At 39.0% G+C, this 20,069-nt stretch overlaps 1 protein-coding gene across 1 annotated transcript in view; it reads left to right on the plus strand.

Moving 5' to 3' along the window:
* SPG11 (SPG11 vesicle trafficking associated, spatacsin) overlaps positions 1-20,069 on the plus strand; it is a 2,547,571-nt gene that overhangs the window by 1,423,778 nt on the left and 1,103,724 nt on the right. The gene's annotated exons all lie outside the window — the stretch shown is intronic.

Consider the following 20,069-nt stretch of genomic DNA (forward strand, 5'->3'; position numbering starts at 1 on the left):
TCTTTATTAAACCCACTTTTGACAGTAACATAGGTAGATTTACAGTAATAGAAGAGAAAAACCATAGTAACATTTTTCCTGCAGCATAAATATGCTTTTTAATAAGTATAATTCATTACATTGCTTAAATTGCCGAGTTCCTGCCTTCCCCTTCATCCTCCCTCCTACTTGTGGTCTGTGTCTCTCTTATGTTTCTATTTAATTGTTTCATAGAATACTGTGGTCTGTCTCTCTCTCTCTCTGCAGTTAGTTTCTCGCCCTCCCTCCCTGTTCTTGTTCTGGTATTAATGTTGGTGGCTTTGGAATTGCCCACCCCTCCTGTAAATTTGTGTTTGAACACTCCTCCTGGGACTATCTCATTTGCTCATTCAACTGAGTACAATGACATCATATTTTGACTTCAGACTCTCCTGCCAGTCCCATCTCTTCAGCTCTATCCCAGCTCTATTCCAGTCTAGTGTCACTAGTTATTCTACCTAATACAGAGAGAACATTTGTGAAGGGCAAGTCACTTAGGGCCTTAATTTTGAATTATCTTCTGTTTCTCCTTTCTCCCTTTCCACTTTACCAAAGAAACAAAAAAAAATTTTTTCTACGCTTGTTTCTTGCCTTTCCTTCTAGTCCAGATACAGATTTGCTGTAACCAGGACTGTTTGTAAGCTTCTGAGTCCCCAAAGCCTTTCTGTGTTGGAGGGAAGCCTTCTAGCTTATCAGTAGGAGTGGTAAGCACTAGGTAGCCTATCTACCACAAGAGTGGTTTCTGGCCCAGAAATTGTAGTTTATTGGCCGTTTGGGCAGTTTTTCCATCTCTTTCAAAGTTCTGGTTTAAAAGCCTGCTTTTGCACTTGTTTCCCACCTTTCCTGTAACTAGTCTAGTCCAGGTACAGATTTGCTGTATCCAGGACTGTTTGTAAGCTTCTGAGCCCCCCCAAGCATTTCTGTGTTGGTGGGAAGCATTCTAGCTTATCACTGGGAGTGGTAAGCACTAGGTAGCCTATCTACCACAAGATCCAGGTACAGATTCTTAGTTTTAGGTTCATAGGTTGGTACTGAGCTATCTGCCCAAAGGCATATATTAGCCCAGCCACGTTGTGCGGTATTCACTGCCCCTTTAGTAGTTCCCTAGACCCTTGTACTAGCAGCTAGTACCCTTGGCTCCTATCTGGTAGCGCTGTTGGTGTGATCCCCGGTGTGAACTTTCTGTTACCCATCCACTCATCAAGGTTCCTCTTGAAGAGTGATAGTGAGGGGCTCTGTCTTATGTAGATCGGGACCCTGTTCCATAGTAAGGGAAGTCTCTGCGAAGGGAATCTATCCCTCCAGCATGTTCTATTCATTGTTGTGTTGAGGTTTATATCCCTAGAGCGTGTAGCTCGAGTAGATTTGATTTTGCTAAGATGGAGCATGTTCAACAATTCTGGGTTGGACATGGCTCTGTATGTTAGACAGAGATCACCTCTGAGAAAGCGGTATGCAACAGAGAACAGTCTTAGCTTTTTCAATCATGCTGCATAGGGCAACTGTTTGAGGCGAGTAATTCTCTTGGTTAGGTACCTCTGTGGTCTCTCCAGCTGCTGGAGATGTCAAGCCAGGTACATTTTAGCACTTGAATTTCCTTATTCGTGCTTAGCACTTGTTGTTAGCACTAAATAAGCTGCAAATTACTACAGCACTTAACCTTCCTCTTTACCTAGAGGAAAACAGTTTTTGTACTTACTTTCATCACTTGTTTAGAGAAAATCAGCTCTTATACTCACTTTCCTCACTCGTCTACAGGAAAGTAGTTTTTTATTCAGGCATGTCCAAGGGTCAGCTCCCAGTGTTCTTTCCTATCTATCTGATGAATCTGGGCATCTTGGGGCAATGTAGCAGTTGCCTTATGCACACAGACAACCCTCTCCTCCTACCACCCAACACCACCACCTGTGAGAGATGCACTTATCTGGCCAAACTGGAGGTAAAGCTCTCTCCAACCAAGGCTGAACGTGACAGTCAAGAGGAGAAGGTAAACACTTGCACCACACCACACTCATCACCTAAACCACCACAATCCACAAATATAGAAACACAAACATTTGGGGAGGCTGTCAATAATAATCTACTCAAGCAACAGAGAGACCTCCAAAGCAGAAAAGCAAGCAACCTCCATCCCCAACACAACCCAAATGACAGCCCAAAGACTCAGTGTGCCAATATACCACAGCCCATAAGGCAAAACAACGTACCCAACACACTAGTCATAGGTGACTTTATAGTCAGGCACACTGATGTCCCACTCACCTGACTAAACAAGGAGAAGGTTGCTGTCAGCTGCTTGTCGGGTGCCAGGATCTGCCACATAACCCTCACACTCAGGTCACTCTACAACAAGTACAAATATGACTCTGTCATTGTCCATGCTGGTGTGAATAACCTGAGACATACCTCACTGGACTACATGAAAAGAGACATGGAAGAGCTTTCTGATCTTGTAGCCCAGGCAGGTATGACCCTAGCCCTGAGTAGCATCCTGCCATCGCCCAGAATGATACCAAGGTACAAGGACAAAATGATTGACTTCAACAATTGGTTAAGCTTCTGGTGTCATTCTAAGGGGGTCCAGTATCTGTCTGACTGGGACGACATGGTCGACAAACCACAATGCTTTGCCAGAGATGGCCTGCACCTGTTGCCCCTGGGATTCCGGATACTGGCTAAGGGTCTTGCCGCCCCTGTAGTGCCTTTTTTAGGCAATGTTCAAATGACAAATTCACCACCGTACCAGGAACAGGCAAGCAAAAACTGAGGGTAATGCTACTCAATGCTAGAAGTCTAAAGCTCAAAATGCACTCACTCGAGGCACTCCTTAAAATGGAGATCATTATCTGTGCAGTGACTGAGACCTGGTTCAAGGCTCTAGAGAGCACTCCTGCATTACCAGGCTATAACTTATACCACACTTTTTGGCCATCTAACCTGGACCAGAACACCAAAGGTGGAGGTTTGTCCATATTCATTAAGGATATCCACAGCTCCAGGCTAGTTGCGCAGCATAATGCATCCAAGGTTATCCAAGTGCAGCTAATGCTGGGCAAAACTGCAATCCAAATTGTAGCTTGCTACAGATCCCCCCACCATGCCCCAGGATTCCCACTCCTCTTTTCTTGATATACTGGAAAATATTAGGGTTCAACCAAACACCCTAATAATGGGTGATTTCAACTACCCCACAATTAACTGGAAAAACTACTCATGTACCAACTCCTTCGCTCAACGCTTTCTAGAATTCATAAATTCCAATGCCCTGGATCAACTTATCCACACCCCCACCAGGGGCAACAATATCCTAGACCTAGTCATTACCAACATGAGTGACAGGTGTTCCACACCTGAAGCCAGCTCCTTGTTGGTCAGATCTGACCATAAGCTAATCACCCTAGATATCCGCATCTTGCCCCCACCCACCATTAAGGAAACCACGGTAAAAAATTTCTGCAAAGCCAACTTCATGCTTCTTAAGACAGAAGTGACTAACTTCGTGACACCCATGCAGATGGACAATACAGTTAAGACTCCTGAATCCTACACAGATGCACTCTGTAAGTACTTACACAAGTGCATTGATTGTGCTATCCCAAACAGAACCAAGACGCTATCCTCCAAAAAAAGGAAGTCAATGTGGTGGTCCCCTGCCATAAACAAAACTCTACAACAGAAGGAAGAAACTGTTGCAAAAGAGAGTAAAATCCCATGAGTGGAGGAGCTCCCTGGTCAGCCTCCGTAAGAAGCTGGAGATCCCTTATAAGATCCTCCAAAGCTAGCTAGCTACGAAAACAAAAATGCCACTGATTCTAAGGGTAACCACAAAGCATTCTATAGCTATGTCAGGAATCTCAATGGCAACACCCAGATCTGCCCTGAGTTACAGCACAACTGCACGAAAATTACAGAACCAACTGATATTGCCAACAACATGGCAGATAAGTTCAGTGCTAACTTTACCCCCCTCTCACCCCCTAAAGGGCCCATATCTGTACAGGAAGAATGCAGAGTCCCTGTAATCACATCTATGCAGGTAAAAGCTGCACTCTCTAAAATCAATAATGCAGCATCTACGGGACCAGACAACATCCCAGGCTGCATTTTACATGAACTTCAGAACGAACTGGCTCGCCACCCAAGCACCATGTTCAATCATAGTCTCACATCAGGCTTTGTGTCCACTGAATGGCACACAGCAACAATTATCCCACTTCACAAAAGGAGAGCTACCACCGATCCTGGGAATTATCGCCCTATTAGCCTGATGAGCCTGGTCTGCAAGGCCATGGAATGCTTATCCAACTTGAGGAGTTAAATCTGAATATATCTAAAGATCTCCTCTTTGAGCATGCTTATGACCAATACACGCACATTATATCAGATGTCACATTTTGTTGTGATACCATTTTCCAGAAGAAAAATCATAAAATTCAACGGGATATTCACAGATATGCACAACAGCAAGCATATCCTAAATCGGGTGGTTCTACAAGTCAACACCATAGTAACCAACATCAGCATGTCTCGGCAACTATTGATGACGTCAACCCGCCATATGAGGGGGATGATGACAACATCGGCAATGAGGGCGTAGAGAGTATGGAAGAAGGCGTCAGGCGTTCGGATAGATTGAAGAATCAAAATGAAGTTACAATCTCACAAGAATTTCACAAAACAGGTGCCAGACCGAAACAGACTTTTTTTGGGACTTACAGCAGGCAAGAAACGGAGAATGTAACGGCGAGGTTTGTTGGTGAGGCGGAAGCAAACATTGAATTGGTCAATGTATGGGGACTCATTGATAATTCACAAATGCATGAACTGGACCATCATGACAACAACATGGGTAAGCCCCAACCAGACTTTCAGAATAATTATCTTGAATACGATCATGAAAACATTCATAATTCTTTGACGACTTCTTCCAATGTATTGATACCTGTAGTATATGTAACACATGACAACATTGGTATTGATGAAATGAATAACAACGATAACTTTACAATAGAAATGTATCATAGTAATGATGACAACATGCATGATGATGTATTACTAGATCTAAGTATATACCAATATAATGAAGACAGGGTTAGTAATGGTATGAATAATAGGAATACAATAAGTGTAGACAAGTCCATATGTGAATATGCAACGGACTATAATAATGTAGTCAATTTTCATATAGATTGCAATCCAGACCACTATACTAATGGTGATGATAATAGTATACAATCAAATATTATAAATATAGAAGAATCTTCGAATATAGATATTGTATCGGATTGCAGTGATAATCTTTTTCTAAGTAATCCACATATAATCATGAATACAAAGCAAGACTTCAAAGTATATAATTATTCTTCAAAGAGCATTACAGTAGAACATGCTGACTTATTTTCCAAAGGGTTTAACTATGTCCCATGTAAAAAAGGTAACATGGTGGAATCTATATTAGATTTGAAATTATTTTCACGGAAACTTAATTTAAAAGCATATTTCAACAACAATATCGAATGTCATGGTGTACAGGACAAGATGTTTACAAAACCTAGTTTATTCAATCCTCCCATGAATGAGGAAATTTTGTATTTTGAAAGGAGAAGTGAATACGATGTAAGGAAATTTTATAAGAAATATAAGCAAAATAAACATTTCAATATTACAAAACTAGAAGGGAATTTACTCAAAGAAATCAAAAATGATCCAAAATTAAGAATTATGAGGCCTGATAAAGGCAATGGCATAGTCATACTGGACTATAATGATTATAGTTCATATATGACCAACATGTTATTAAGTAACACATATGTAGAAATAAGTAAGAACCAAGTACATATAGCCTATAAAAGAATAGAAGGTATGTTAGATGACATGTTATACCAGGGGAGTATTACTGAAAAAGAACATGAATTTTTAAGAAATGAACATCCAGTCATCAGTGGTATCTTCGGAATACCAAAAATACATAAAGGCCTTGATAACTTGGAATTTCGACCTATCGTAGATGGAAATAGAAGTGTAACATGCAATATAAGTCAATATTTGGATCATTTTTTCAAGGAAAGTATGAAATGTTATACTTATATAACTAAGGACTCATGGGATTTTTTGAGTAGACTTAACAAAATAGCTATGAAAAATGAATATACCTTTTTGACAATAGATGTTGTTAATTTATTTACCACCATTCCTCATGACATAGGCCTTTTATGGCTAGAAGAACAATTGTTCGAAACACATCTTTATGAACAAGATCAAATCAATGTCCTTATAAACTTGATGGAAATAGTACTTAATAATAATTATATATATTTTGAAGGAAGTTATTACCAACAAGTAAATGGCGTGGCCATGGGGGCACCATGTGCCCCCATGTACGCAAATTTAATAATGAGTTATTGGGAACAACATTATCTATTTGCAACAGATTTTGGTAAACATCTTGTAATGTATACCAGATATTTGGATGACATATTCATTATATGGGATCGAGATAAACATATGTTGGGAAAATTTTTGGAATATATTAATACTACAGTAAAATTTTTAAGATTTACATATAATGTCCAGGAGGATAAAATCAACTATTTAGATGTGGATATTATATATAATAAAGATGTGAATATTTTGCAAACACAAATACATAGAAAACCCACCTTTTCTAATGCATATTTGCATTTTGATAGCTGGCACCCTGACCATCAGAAAAAAGCCATTGTGAAAGGGCAGATGGTCAGGGCGGCCAGAATGGTAAGTGAAGAGATGGAATTTATAAAAGAATTAAAATACATCATGCAATTATTCATGAATAGAGGATACCCAGAACAATTTTGTGTCAAAATATTTAATGAAGTGAAAAATAAAAGAGAAAATGGGACATATACAGCAATATTAAAAACAGGTTTATTACACACAATAATATTGGGCAGTGAAGGTACAATGGAAAAAGATAATTATAATAATATTCCATTGTATATTATCAAATTTGATGATTGTTTCAAAGAAATAGAAAATATTATAAGGAGAAATTGGGAGTTTTTCGTTAATGATAAAATAGGGAGACATATTTTCAATGGTCCGATAAAGTTTGTGTATAAAAAGAGTCCCTCCCTCAAAAATATATTGGAAAATAAAACAACTATTGAAAAATATCAAAATGGAAGAGAAGGGAATTTCAAATGTGGAACATGCAGTATATGTAGTTATATATACTATTCAGGTAGAGAAATAGTGATTAATGGGTGTAACATCAAAATAAAAGGACATTATAATTGTATAACTGAAAATGTAGTATATATAGCTTTATGTCAGCAATGTAAAGCCTTTTATGTTGGTAAAACAAAAAGGAAATTTAAAGAGCGGATTAAAGAACATTTATTAGATATACAGCATAATAAAAATAGTAATGCTCTTGCAAGACATATTATAGAGTATAAAGATCATAAATTCAAATTCATGGTCATTAATCAAATTAAACAGGATCCACAAGGTAAAATAACGATGTATCATTTGGACATGGAGGAATTAAAATGGCAAATTTATTTAAATTCATGTATTCATCCGGGAATTAATGAATATATGACTATTATGCCACTATTGAAATTAAATAGAATATATAATAAATAAAATGTGGCATTCATTATCATTATTATTATTATCATTTTTATGTATAAAGATAAATTTCATATAGTATATTAATATATAACTGATATATACTTTATATGTTGGTCCCATATTATGTGGATTGCATACTATATTATTATAAAATATAATTTGTTTGCACTTATATGGTAAAGGAATTTAAACCAATTGTTTTGTAGATTTAATTGTTTTGTATTGATGGTAACGCTGTCTTCATAGTAGTTAAATATATTCAATATTTATTTATTGTATACAAATAAGAATTGATGTGTATACATATGAATATTTTATAATATATATATGTTATAGTTGGATTAGTGAGATAGGCATGTGTATATAATAAATACAATAGATATATATTATAATAAATACATCAAATATCATATATTTGGCTTACTGCAGGTTCCCCCTGGTCGACCGCGTGGTGTGCTGCCTCATTAAAGCCTAGTGCTCCTCATCGGGTGTCCCCTCTCTGCTGGCCTATCTCCCAGAAGCTACAACTCAGGCCATTTGTGTCGGCACCCAGGAAGCACCCCTAGCTCCTCTTCAGTGATGATTTTTGAGTTCTATACTCTCCTATACTGACTCATTAAAGCCTAGTGCTCCTCATCGGTGTCCCCTCTCTGCTGGCCTATCTCCCAGAAGCTACAACTCAGGCCATTTGTGTCGGCACCCAGGAAGCACCCCTAGCTCCTCTTCAGTGATGATTTTTGAGTTCTATACTCTCCTATACTGACTCATTAAAGCCTAGTGCTCCTCATCGGGTGTCCCCTCTCTGCTGGCCTATCTCCCAGAAGCTACAACTCAGGCCATTTGTGTCGGCACCCAGGAAGCACCCCTAGCTCCTCTTCAGTGATGATTTTTGAGTTCTATACTCTCCTATACTGACTCATTAAAGCCTAGTGCTCCTCATCGGGTGTCCCCTCTCTGCTGGCCTATCTCCCAGAAGCTACAACTCAGGCCATTTGTGTCGGCACCCAGGAAGCACCCCTAGCTCCTCTTCAGTGATGATTTTTGAGTTCTATACTCTCCTATACTGACTCATTAAAGCCTAGTGCTCCTCATCGGGTGTCCCCTCTCTGCTGGCCTATCTCCCAGAAGCTACAACTCAGGCCATTTGTGTCGGCACCCAGGAAGCACCCCTAGCTCCTCTTCAGTGATGATTTTTGAGTTCTATACTCTCCTATACTGACTGTATGTCCATCTTGCTTAATTATTATATGTTTTGTCCTCTGGTGGGCAGCACACACGTGGCACCAGCTTAGGTTGCGTTTGTCCCTTGCTTTTCTGCATTATAGTAATCACCTCTTCCCCCTTATCAATTAGTACTACTCCCTCCTGCCCCTGGTTAACCTGAAGTCCCCCTCGTCTGCTAGCCTTCTATTGCTGTGACGCTCCACTTGCCTTACCTTGTCTGTTTCCTCACTGTCTCTCAATTACTTTTCTGGATATTGCACTCCTTTCTCTGGTGTACTAAACAACTATATCCTGATTATTTCTATTTACCTACTCTCAAATACCCCTCTCTGTGTTCCTCTATAAACTGTACATTTTCCTACTTTACCTTGTACCTGTTTAGTCTTGCATACTGCCATATCTTTCCTTCTCTCTTTACCTAACTCTCCTTTACTCACTGATTAAACTACGTAGTATAAGAAACTCGCAGTGATTCAGCTTCCCTGCTTAGCTGATTGATTACGCTCTCTTCTCTGTCTGTTTCCCTGTACTCTTGCCTCCCGCCCCTTTCCTAAGCCCTTCTTGCTCAATGGTTCTCCCTTCTGACTCCCCTCCCCCCTACCCCCTTGAACCTTATATGTAGTGGCTCCCTCCCTGAGGCGCCATCTTTAAACTCCGTTTGGCTTACTGCAGGTTCCCCCTGGTCGACCGCGTGGTGTGCTGCCTGTAAGTGCATACTTCAACTCAGTGATTGAAGCAGTTTTTCTCTATTTTTTTTTACATAACCTGTACATAGTGTTTTATCTTATAGTTGCTGAAGTCCTGACAATTTATGTATGAGAATCGCTATTTGTTATGGTAGTTTGTCTCTGTTTAACCACTGTATGTAGTCGCTAGTGGTTCTAAAGCAATAGCGACCGCATTTAGAAGTTCCTAAAGCCAGGATTTCTGTTTGTATTACTTTGTATGGTAAACGCTATTTTTTATGGTAGTCTGTCTCTGTTTAACCACTGCATGTAGTCGCTAGTGGTTCTAAAGCAATAGCGACCGCATTTAGATGCTCCTAAAGCCAGAATTTTTGTTTGTTTTACTCTGCAATACTCTAACTTTGATTTTAGCAACTGTCTCCAGTCGCTAAGAGGTTCTGACAAATTTCGTACTGATAATGCTATTTTTTAGGGCAGATTGTCTTTGATTTAACCACTGCAGGTAGTCGCTAGTGGTTCTAAAGCAATAGCTAAGCCAGTATTTTGCTTATGTTGCTCGGCAGTCATCTACCTTTGATTTTAGCAACTGTCGTCAGTCGCTAAGAGGTCTTGCACCACGAGTCCTAAATCTATGGTTCCATGGCAATTTACCTTAACTAGGGCTACTTTACTTCGTCGCTAGATATTTTTAAAGCGGAATGTTTGTAAGAGCTGTTCTGTTTAATTTTTGTCTTTAATTTTGCCTACTGGATTAGTCGCCAGGAGGCCTGACACCTTGTGTACTGTTAACAATATTTACTTATACCATTCCTTGATTTCATTCTGCTATTAAGTTGCTATGAGGCCTACAAGCATGAAATAAGTATACAATTGTTTTTTATTGCTTACTTGTGATTTTGCCAACTGCATGTAGTCGCTCAGAGGTTGTTCCTTACCAGTAGGAATACTATAAAAGCTGCTCGCTTCTAGTTATACCCAGCACAGGGTGGACAGCATTATCTCCCAATACATTTCTTTACAACGTTGAATCCTATTACATTTTTTTACTGTTTAGAAATACACTGCGCTGACTCTAAAACCTTGTATGTACATATATCTACTTTTAATTGTAAAGTGAATGAACATGTGCTAATGTATTATAACTGCTGATGCTAGTAATGACTATTACTTTGGAATACCTGTTACTGTGACTTGGAAATATAAATTTTCTTTCTCTCTCTCTCTTACACCCATACCCTTCTTACCTCTCTACCCACTCTATTGCTAACCACATCTGTTCTTTCTGTTACCTTTTGTCTCCTAACCCTCCTTTTCTTTTTTGTATTGCAGCATTAAAGCCTAGTGCTCCTCATCGGGTGTCCCCTCTCTGCTGGCCTATCTCCCAGAAGCTACAACTCAGGCCATTTGTGTCGGCACCCAGGAAGCACCCTAGCTCCTCTTCAGTGATGATTTTTGAGTTCTATACTCTCCTATACTGACTGTATGTCCATCTTGCTTAATTATTATATGTTTTGTCCTCTGGTGGGCAGCACACACGTGGCACCAGCTTAGGTTGCGTTTGTCCCTTGCTTTTCTGCATTATAGTAATCACCTCTTCCGCCTTATCAATTAGTACTACTCCCTCCTGCCCTGGTTAACCTGAAGTCCCCTGCCTGCTAGCCTTCTATTGCTGTGACGCTCCACTTGCCTTACCTTGTCTGTTTCCTCACTGTCTCTCAATTACTTTTCTGGATATTGCACTCCTTTCTCTGGTGTACTAAACAACTATATCCTGATTATTTCTATTTACCTACTCTCAAATACCCCTCTCTGTGTTCCTCTATAAACTGTACATTTTCCTACTTTACCTTGTACCTGTTTAGTCTTGCATACTGCCATATCTTTCCTTCTCTCTTTACCTAACTCTCCTTTACTCACTGATTAAACTACGTAGTATAAGAAACTCGCAGTGATTCAGCTTCCCTGCTTAGCTGATTGATTACGCTCTCTTCTCTGTTTCGGCCCCGCTCCGCTCCCCTCCCTACCCCCTTATCCCACCCACCCCACGTACCCCTAGCCTTATACCTCATATACCCCTCCCACTCTATATTTGCACCTATCCCAGACTCCTACCTCATCTGTAACTCCCTCCTACTTTACCTTCCTTAATTATCTCTCCTACCCACCCAAACCTAATTACATACTCTGACTCTTAAGCTTCTCTCACTTAATCTATAAATCATAGCCTAGGCCCCTTCGTCTATTCCTTTCACTCTCACCTCATTATGTCCAGTAAAGCTTATAAACCTCCACCCAAGACCTATGTAACAGAAACTACTCTGTTAAAACTAACACTTATGCTCATTTCTTCTCTTGCTCTCACACTACCCTACTTCCTGACCTGTTATGAATTAAATCCTAGCTACCACTTTAACTACTCTCCCAAACATACTGCCTCTGATACTCAAAGCCTAAACTTCACTCATGTAAATATTACATCTTCCTCTAGCTATCTCCTAGCCAAATATCATAGGCTGTCTCACATTAAAATTCAAACTCTCTGGTTTAGGAAACTAAAATACTTACTAAACTGTCCTAACAAAGCTTACCTGGAATTTAACCACTCTATCTTGACAGATGGGGATATCCACCCCAACCCAGGGCCCGTAACTACTACATCTAACACCATACCTGCCTCAATAAACTCATCCCCTCAGCTACAAACCTCCAATGCAAATACTCTACTCATAGGGCACCTTAATATCCGTAGTGTCAATAACAAAATCACCCATCTCCACTCCCTTCTTGAATACCATTCCTTTGATATTCTCTGCTTGACTGAAACCTGGTTAAAACCCTACACTCTAGATAATGAAATCATTCCTCCAGGTTACAATATCTTGAGACTTGACCGCAAAACAAAAAAAGGCGGGGGAGTGGCACTACTATTTAAAACCGAACTAAATTTAACATTAGTACCCCATGATAAACTGGACATTAACAATACTGAGCTTCTTATCTCTAAGCTACAACTAAACCCCAAAAAAGCAATCTATATTATCTGCATATATCTACCTCCTGGAAACAACGCTACCTCCATAGAAAACATCCTCAGTTGCATTACTTCCACCTACCCACAAGAAACTATAATACTTGGAGACCTCAACCTTGACTGGTCCTCAATAAACACTAATAACCCTACTTCTCATATTAACCTCCATGGCTTTACTCAGATAATAGACACCCCCACTAGGATTAACAAACCAAACAACAAAGAAAGAATTCTAGATTGGATTCTCATTAATAAACCTCAACTAAACTATCAATCCGGAACGCTACCCGATGACTTTAGTGACCACAATCTAATCTATATTTTAAGACAAAAAAATGCCTCTAACAATTCTCCAATGTATAAGACCCTACGTGATCTCAAATGCTTCAACCCTATTCAATTTAAAACTGAACTAAGTGCCTGTAACTGGAACCCACTTAAGACACTTCCTCTTGAAGAAGCTGTTTTATACTTTAATACCACATTCCTAAAAATTCTAGATAATCATGCACCAAAACGTTCCATCCGAATTAAATCTAAGCCTGCCCCATGGCTATCTAAAGATACAAGACAAAAATGTTACTTAGGAACAAATCTTGGAAAAGTGGCGAACCAGCAAATCTCCCATAGACCAACAGACCTTTAGGCAACTAAGAAACAGTACCAAAAGAGCTATCTTCTCTGATAAAAGAATTATTATAGTAATCTCCAGCAAGCAAAACACAATAACCCTCAAAAATTCTGGTCAACCCTAAACAGACTTCTTCACCCTGGACAGACTACCACCCCATCCCCTTCTGGGTCTGAAATGAATTCCTCCCTTGATACTGCCAATACTTTCAACTCTTTCTTTATTGATACTATCAATTCCTTAGCCTCCCATCTCTAGTGACAACACTAGTATCCCTGACCTTACATCCCTCAATCTTCCAACCTTTAGGCTTCAACCCATCTCCACTACCGTTATACAGAAATGTATCCACAAACTCAAACCATGTACCCCCTCGGCAGACCAGCTTCCATCTGAATTCCTTCAAAAAGCAGCCTCTGAAATAGCCTACCCTATATCCATCCTTATTAATAGAACTGTAAATGAAGCAACCATACCTGACATATGGAAAATTTCTCACATCATTCCCTTACATAAAGGAGGTAACTCCTATGAATATTCTAATTATAGACCCATTGCTCTCTTGTCCCCACTTGCAAAAATCATGGAAAAATGTGTGCACCATCAGTTAATGAACCACTTAATAACAAATAACATTCTCTCCAACTGTCAACATGGCTTTAGGCCTTTTCATAGCACAACTACTGCTCTCCTCTCCTTTATAGACTTTATTAACAAAAATCGCAATAATAACATCCTGTCTTCAGCTCTTTTTATTGACCTGTCCAAAGCCTTTGACATGGTCAACCACTCTCTCCTCTTAAACATTCTTGAATCTCTATCCTTAGAATCTAAGGTTGTCCACTGGTTTAGATCCTATCTCACTAACAGGAAACAGGCCGTCCTCTGGGATAACAAACTCTCATCTCTTCTCCCAATTTCACTTGGGGTACCCCAAGGCTCTATTCTTGGACCCCTTCTTTTCTCCCTCTTTATAAATGACTTACAAGTAGCTATTCCCCAAGCTACATGTATACAATATGCTGATGACTCCACACTAATTTGCTCTGCTAAATCCATTTCTGAACTACAAACTAATACTCAAACTGTATTTTCCAAAGTTGAAACTTGGTTCCTAAAACGCTGCCTCCTCCTAAATGCAAAAAAAACCAAACTCTTACTTTTAGGCCAACTACCAGATCCCCTACACTAGACTTCACTATCTTATCTAACAATGGAACTCTTATATCTCCTGACTCTACTACTAAGCTACTAGGAGTCACAATTGACAATAATCTTTCCTTTGACTGTCATATCAACAATACCATTAAATCTGTAAACAGGAAACTTGGCTCTCTCTATAGAATTAAAACTTTCTTAACCTCCTCAGCCAAAATTACTCTTGCTCACTCTCACCTTATTTCCACTCTTCTGTATGCCTCACCAATCTATACTAACCTCAAGAAAAACAATCTCTCCAAACTGTCTGCCACTTACAACAATATAGCTAGATTTGTTACTGGTAAGCCTTTCAGAACCCACCACTGTCTAAATCTGCAGCAACTCCACTGGCTTGAACTGACTAACATGCTGTTACTTTCCCAACTCACGTTTGTCCAAAGAGCTTTCTACCAACCTCATAACACACCTGTACTTTCTAACCTCTTAACCCCTTATTCTAATCTGAACTCACTCCGATCATCTAATAAACTGCTAGTCACCTTAACCAAATCTAATAACCTAGCTGGTGATTCCCTCTTCTCAAATTCCATTGGTAAGCACTGGAATCAACTTCCTACCAAACTTACTTCCATTGCATCTACTGTCTTGTTTAAACAAAAACTTAAAACCTACCTTAAAAGCCACTGGATGTGCCCCTGCTCTAATCCTGATTGAAAGTTAATTTTCCTTAGTTAACCCTCTTTTTTCTCTCCCTATTCCTTTATACCTCCTGCTTTCTCCCTTAATTCTCTTCCTCTACCACTTATGGATATCTCCCCCTTATCTTTCCTCTATAAGGCTATGACTCTACTCCAGAAACTATATATCTTTTATATTTTTTAAATCTGCTCTCTCTATATATCATTGTTTCCTCTTCCTTGGTCTTGCACTTTCTCTTCTTGGTTTTAAAACATGTAATAAGCCTTAACATGTTGCTATTTACAATGTCTAGGAATTTAAATTCCTTTTCCTGTGGTAATTATTTTCATTGTCAACGTCCTATGTGAGTGTAATCTGTTATTGTTATACCTCTTTGTCTTTATGTGGAGCTTTTCTCCCCGGGCCTCTACTGAAAATGGAAATATATCCAGTTAGACCAGCCCGGTTAACAAATGTAAAATAAATAAATAAATAAATAAATATTAAATATGGTACATAACACAAAAAGTTTCATACATGTATATATAATAGTTAGTATTTTTTAAAAAATTTCTTTATTTATGTATAAGTAAATAATTGTATATTTTACTAGTAGTTTTTAAGTGACAAGTGATACAATTTTATTAAAGTATATACAAGAGTTAGGAATGTATAATGTTATGTATAGATATGTAGTGAATTGCAACAAAGTCATTTCCTTTTTAAAAGTTTTTGGAGGGAAATTAAGGAGTTAATTAAGCAATTATTCAATATTTGGCAATGTATAAAATGGTTGAGTAAAAACAGTAATAGTATTCTGAAGAAGTTCGTAAGGACGAAACCTAGGTCAATAAAGAAGCTATTACCGCAGAATTCGTGTGGCGTTTATCGTTTTGTTGGTTGGAAATATAAGTATATTTTTCTCAGATTTGCATTTGTTTCATCTCCTTATTGGCATCGACTACACCTTGCTTCAATTCCATCAAGGCCATGGAATGCATCATCATGGAACTCATAAACAAAGACAGTGGTAACCTCCAGACTCTGGATCCCACCCAGTTTGGGTTTGTGAAAGGCAGATCATGCCTTCTGAATCTGATCAACGACTTTGAGGCATTCACCAAAGCCGTAGACGAGTGTAATGTGGTTCACACAGCCGATCTTGACCTCGCCAAGGCCTTCACCATCCCCCATTCTGGAATTATAGCTAAACTCACTAAACTAGGTATAAATCCCTACGTCACAAGATGGGTTTCCAACTGGCTCACTGACAGAACCCACACTATAAAAGTTGCAGACTCTAAATCTGACTTCAAACCAGTGACAAGTGGAGTACCACAGGGTTCTGTCCTGCGACCTCTCCTGTTTGGTATCTACTTCTCTGAAATACAGGCCAACACAGAAGGCCTCTGGCTAATGAAGTTCACAGATGACTGCAAGCTAGGAGCCATTGTCGAGTCCCCAAGTGATGTGGACATCCTACACAACGGCCTCACTGAGACAGATGCTTGGTGTCAAAGGCACATGGCCTCAAGCTCAATGCCAAAAAGTGCATTGTCGTCCCCTTTGGTAAAAACTCTGTACCCATGAACTACCACATAAACGACAGTCTGCTTAACGCCAAATGTGTGATGAGACCTTGGGACCCAGGTGGACAGTAGTCTCTCCTTTGATAATCATATTGCCACAGTAGTCAGGAAATCCTTCTATGTGGCACACCTCATCACAAAAGGGTTTTTATCCAGGAAAAAAGAGGTCATTGTTCCCCTCTACTCGGCACTCATTAGATCCATTATAGAGTACAATGCCCCTTTTGGAATGTACCTCACAAGACATCTGCAGCAGCTGGAAAGGCCATAGAAGTACCTCACAAAGAGGATTACTGGCCTCAAACAGATGCCCTACACTGACCGTCTCAAAAAACTCCAGCTTTATTCTGTAGTGTATCGCCTACTCCGAGGAGATCGCTGCCTAACATATAAAGCTATGTTAAACCCAGAGCTGTTGGACATGCTACACCTAAAGAAATCCCAATCCCTCCAAGCTACACGCTCTAGAGATCTAAACCTTGTCACCACAATAAACAGGATATGTTGGAGGGATAGATTCCTGTCCCAGAGACTTCCTATACTCTGAAGCAAGCTACCCATCTATGTCAAGCAAAGTTCCTCATTAGCACTCTTCAATAAAAATCTTGATGAGTGGATGGGAAATAGGAAATACACCCCGGGGATCACTTCTGAGGCTCTGCTCGACAGGGGCACAGGAAATTAAACTTTCTTGGGTGGCGTAAGCTATGGAACCTTGTTGGCTAGGCTTACGTAGGCCCTTGGCCGAAAGCCTAGTACCTACCTATGAACCTGTGAACATTGTTCTGTATATGATATTCCCACAAATTCTATTTATTTGTATGTCATTTGCTCCTTCACTTTTCTATAGATCCCACGTCTAGGTCTTTTTATCTCATTTACAATATTTGGTACTTCAGTTGTAGTTAGCTTTACTTTTAATTTTCATTTTTGAGTAATTGCTTTTTTGGCAGCCAATAGTATTAAACTTACCATGTCTATGCAATCCAAACCCTGTATTCCAGCTCAAAAGATTAATTTCTTTAGTTACACTGAGTTCTTTCAAAATTTTTGACCAAGTACTTTTTAGTGACTTTGTAAGTCTGCCATATTGTTGCATTTGCCAAAAACATGCTCCCATTTACTTTTCTTTTTCCCCACACACATCCAACATTTGCTATTTACCTAAAGAAAAATTCTTTGAAGTCTTCTTTGGGTATAGAAATACGTATGCAAACACTTACAAGCAAACATCCTATACCATTTGTACTGTTTTGCGTACTTGGGAGCCATGCAGATGTCATCTCATTGTTGCTTTCTAAATTGCCTTGCCATTCTCTATTTCCAATCTTTTATAACCTCCTCTGGCTAATTCTTACAGTTGCCATCCGTTATTTTGTATATCCTACTAATTATCCCTTTTTAACAGCAGCTTCTGTTCTAGCCTTCACTAAAATTCTACCTGAGCTAGTCTTTCCCCGTAGCACTTTGCCTATATTCTGTTATCAGTCTGTTTCATCATCAGTGCTTTCCACTTTGATTTATACCTTTCTGCTTGTGTTATCTGTAGGAATCTTAACAGAGTTGCTCTAAAGTAACCCTTTAGATCAGGTAATCCTAACACACCTTGTTCTAGGGGGATAATGAACTTATTCCATTTACATCTTGCCCTCTTCCCCAGCCAAATAAATAGATGCATTTCTTTATTATCATCCACAACCACTGTAGTAAAAACTAAAGGAGCTAAAAACTTTTTCACAGCTTGTATCTTACAATCATTATACATAATCAAGAGCTTCCAGTTTATCATTTATTCTATTCTTTTTTTAGTTTCTTCCCGTACATTATTAGCTGCCATAACAGAATTCTTTTTAATCCATTAACCTAATTACTTCATCTTATTTTGTCCCCATAAGGTGGATATTGCTGAACTAATTCATGTAAGGATTACATAGTTTACGGCTATAGCTTTTAGTTATTATTTTATGTCCCAAAAATACATAAAACTGCCTGAAAATGTTACATAACACAGAAAATGTCCATTGCTAGGTGTATCAAGGACAAAATAATATAATCTGCAAATAAAGCTATGTTTATCGAGAGTAACATAATATGTATTTAAATTTGTTAGCCTCCTTATTTTCTTTGCAGTGATTCTAAATATAAAGCAAATGACAAAGGGAAAGGAGGACTGGTTCCTCTGTTTAAACACAGCTTGTCTGAGAGCTACCCTTCTACCTTAATTCTTGCCTTTGACCCTTCATTTTATCCCCCTAATTAACTGTATTATTCTGTCGGGGAATGCAAAAGGTATAATTTTCCTTCTCATAATGAAAGTGTTATTACTCCTCATTTTGCCCTGATTTTCTGCTGGTTGTCCATCTTGAAATCTTCTCTTTGTCAAGTTCGCATGCTCCAGTTTAACTTCCCTATTAATTGTTAACCTTCTACTTCTGTAAAGCCCCATCCTACTTCCACTCGTTGATATCATAACAGCTGCTCTGCAGGTAGGTGGTCAGTGTGTCGGCACTCCATTTGCATTGCCTAAAACATATAAAAAATAAAGTTCTTTGTTCCAGGTGTATAGTCTCGTCTCTGACTAGTTTTTGCATGTGCACCTGGAATTGAATTGTTGGATTAGTACTTTTTTGCTTGTACTGAAAAATAATTTGTTAGCAGCTAGTCACTGCAGTGTCTGGATACAGTACCTCTCAACAGTCTTACTTTGTCTGACATTTTTGCCATGCCTCTAGTAAAATGTTTGATTTTGTTGTAAATCATTGAGGATTACAGTTAGTAAGGACATTATTTTTTGAGCTGGGATACAGGATCTAATTTGCCTAGATATATAGTAAGGCTTGTTTTAGTTTAATTCTGGTGGCTGCCAGAAAAGCAGTTACTAGAAAGTAGAAATCAACGTCTAAACCAACTGTATTTGAAGTAATGAAAATTGTAACAGAGATAAAAGAACAGGATGTGGGATCTTTAGAAATGAGTAGCACAGAAAAAAATGGAAATTGTTGGAACAATGCATGCAGAATAATGTTTTGGAGGTGTAATGATGTTTAAGGGGAGGCAATATTTGAGCAATTTATGTACTGTTGGATTGATTATATTTATACAGAAGACTAGATGTTCATAGGTTCATAGGTTCATAGGTTTATACTAGGCTATCTGCCCTAAGGCATTTATAAGCCTAGCCCAAATTTTTGTGGCTTACGCCACCCCTTATATGAAAAAATACTGTGCCCATTAGTTTGTTGTGCCTCTGTCCAGCAGTGACACAGAGATGATTCCCGGGGTAAACCTACAATCTCCCATCCACAGGTCTAGATTTCTCTTGAACAGAGTCAGCGAGGTGCTCTGCCTCACATGGACCGGGATTTTATTCCACAGCATAGGGAGTCTCTGAGTGATAAATCTATCCCTCCAGCACATCCTATTTATATCCGTGC

The sequence above is a fragment of the Protopterus annectens genome, chromosome 7.part0 (assembly GCF_019279795.1).
Source record: "Protopterus annectens isolate FY-2018-M chromosome 7.part0, PAN1.0, whole genome shotgun sequence".
In the NCBI taxonomy this organism is placed as follows: Eukaryota; Metazoa; Chordata; order Ceratodontiformes; family Protopteridae; genus Protopterus; species Protopterus annectens.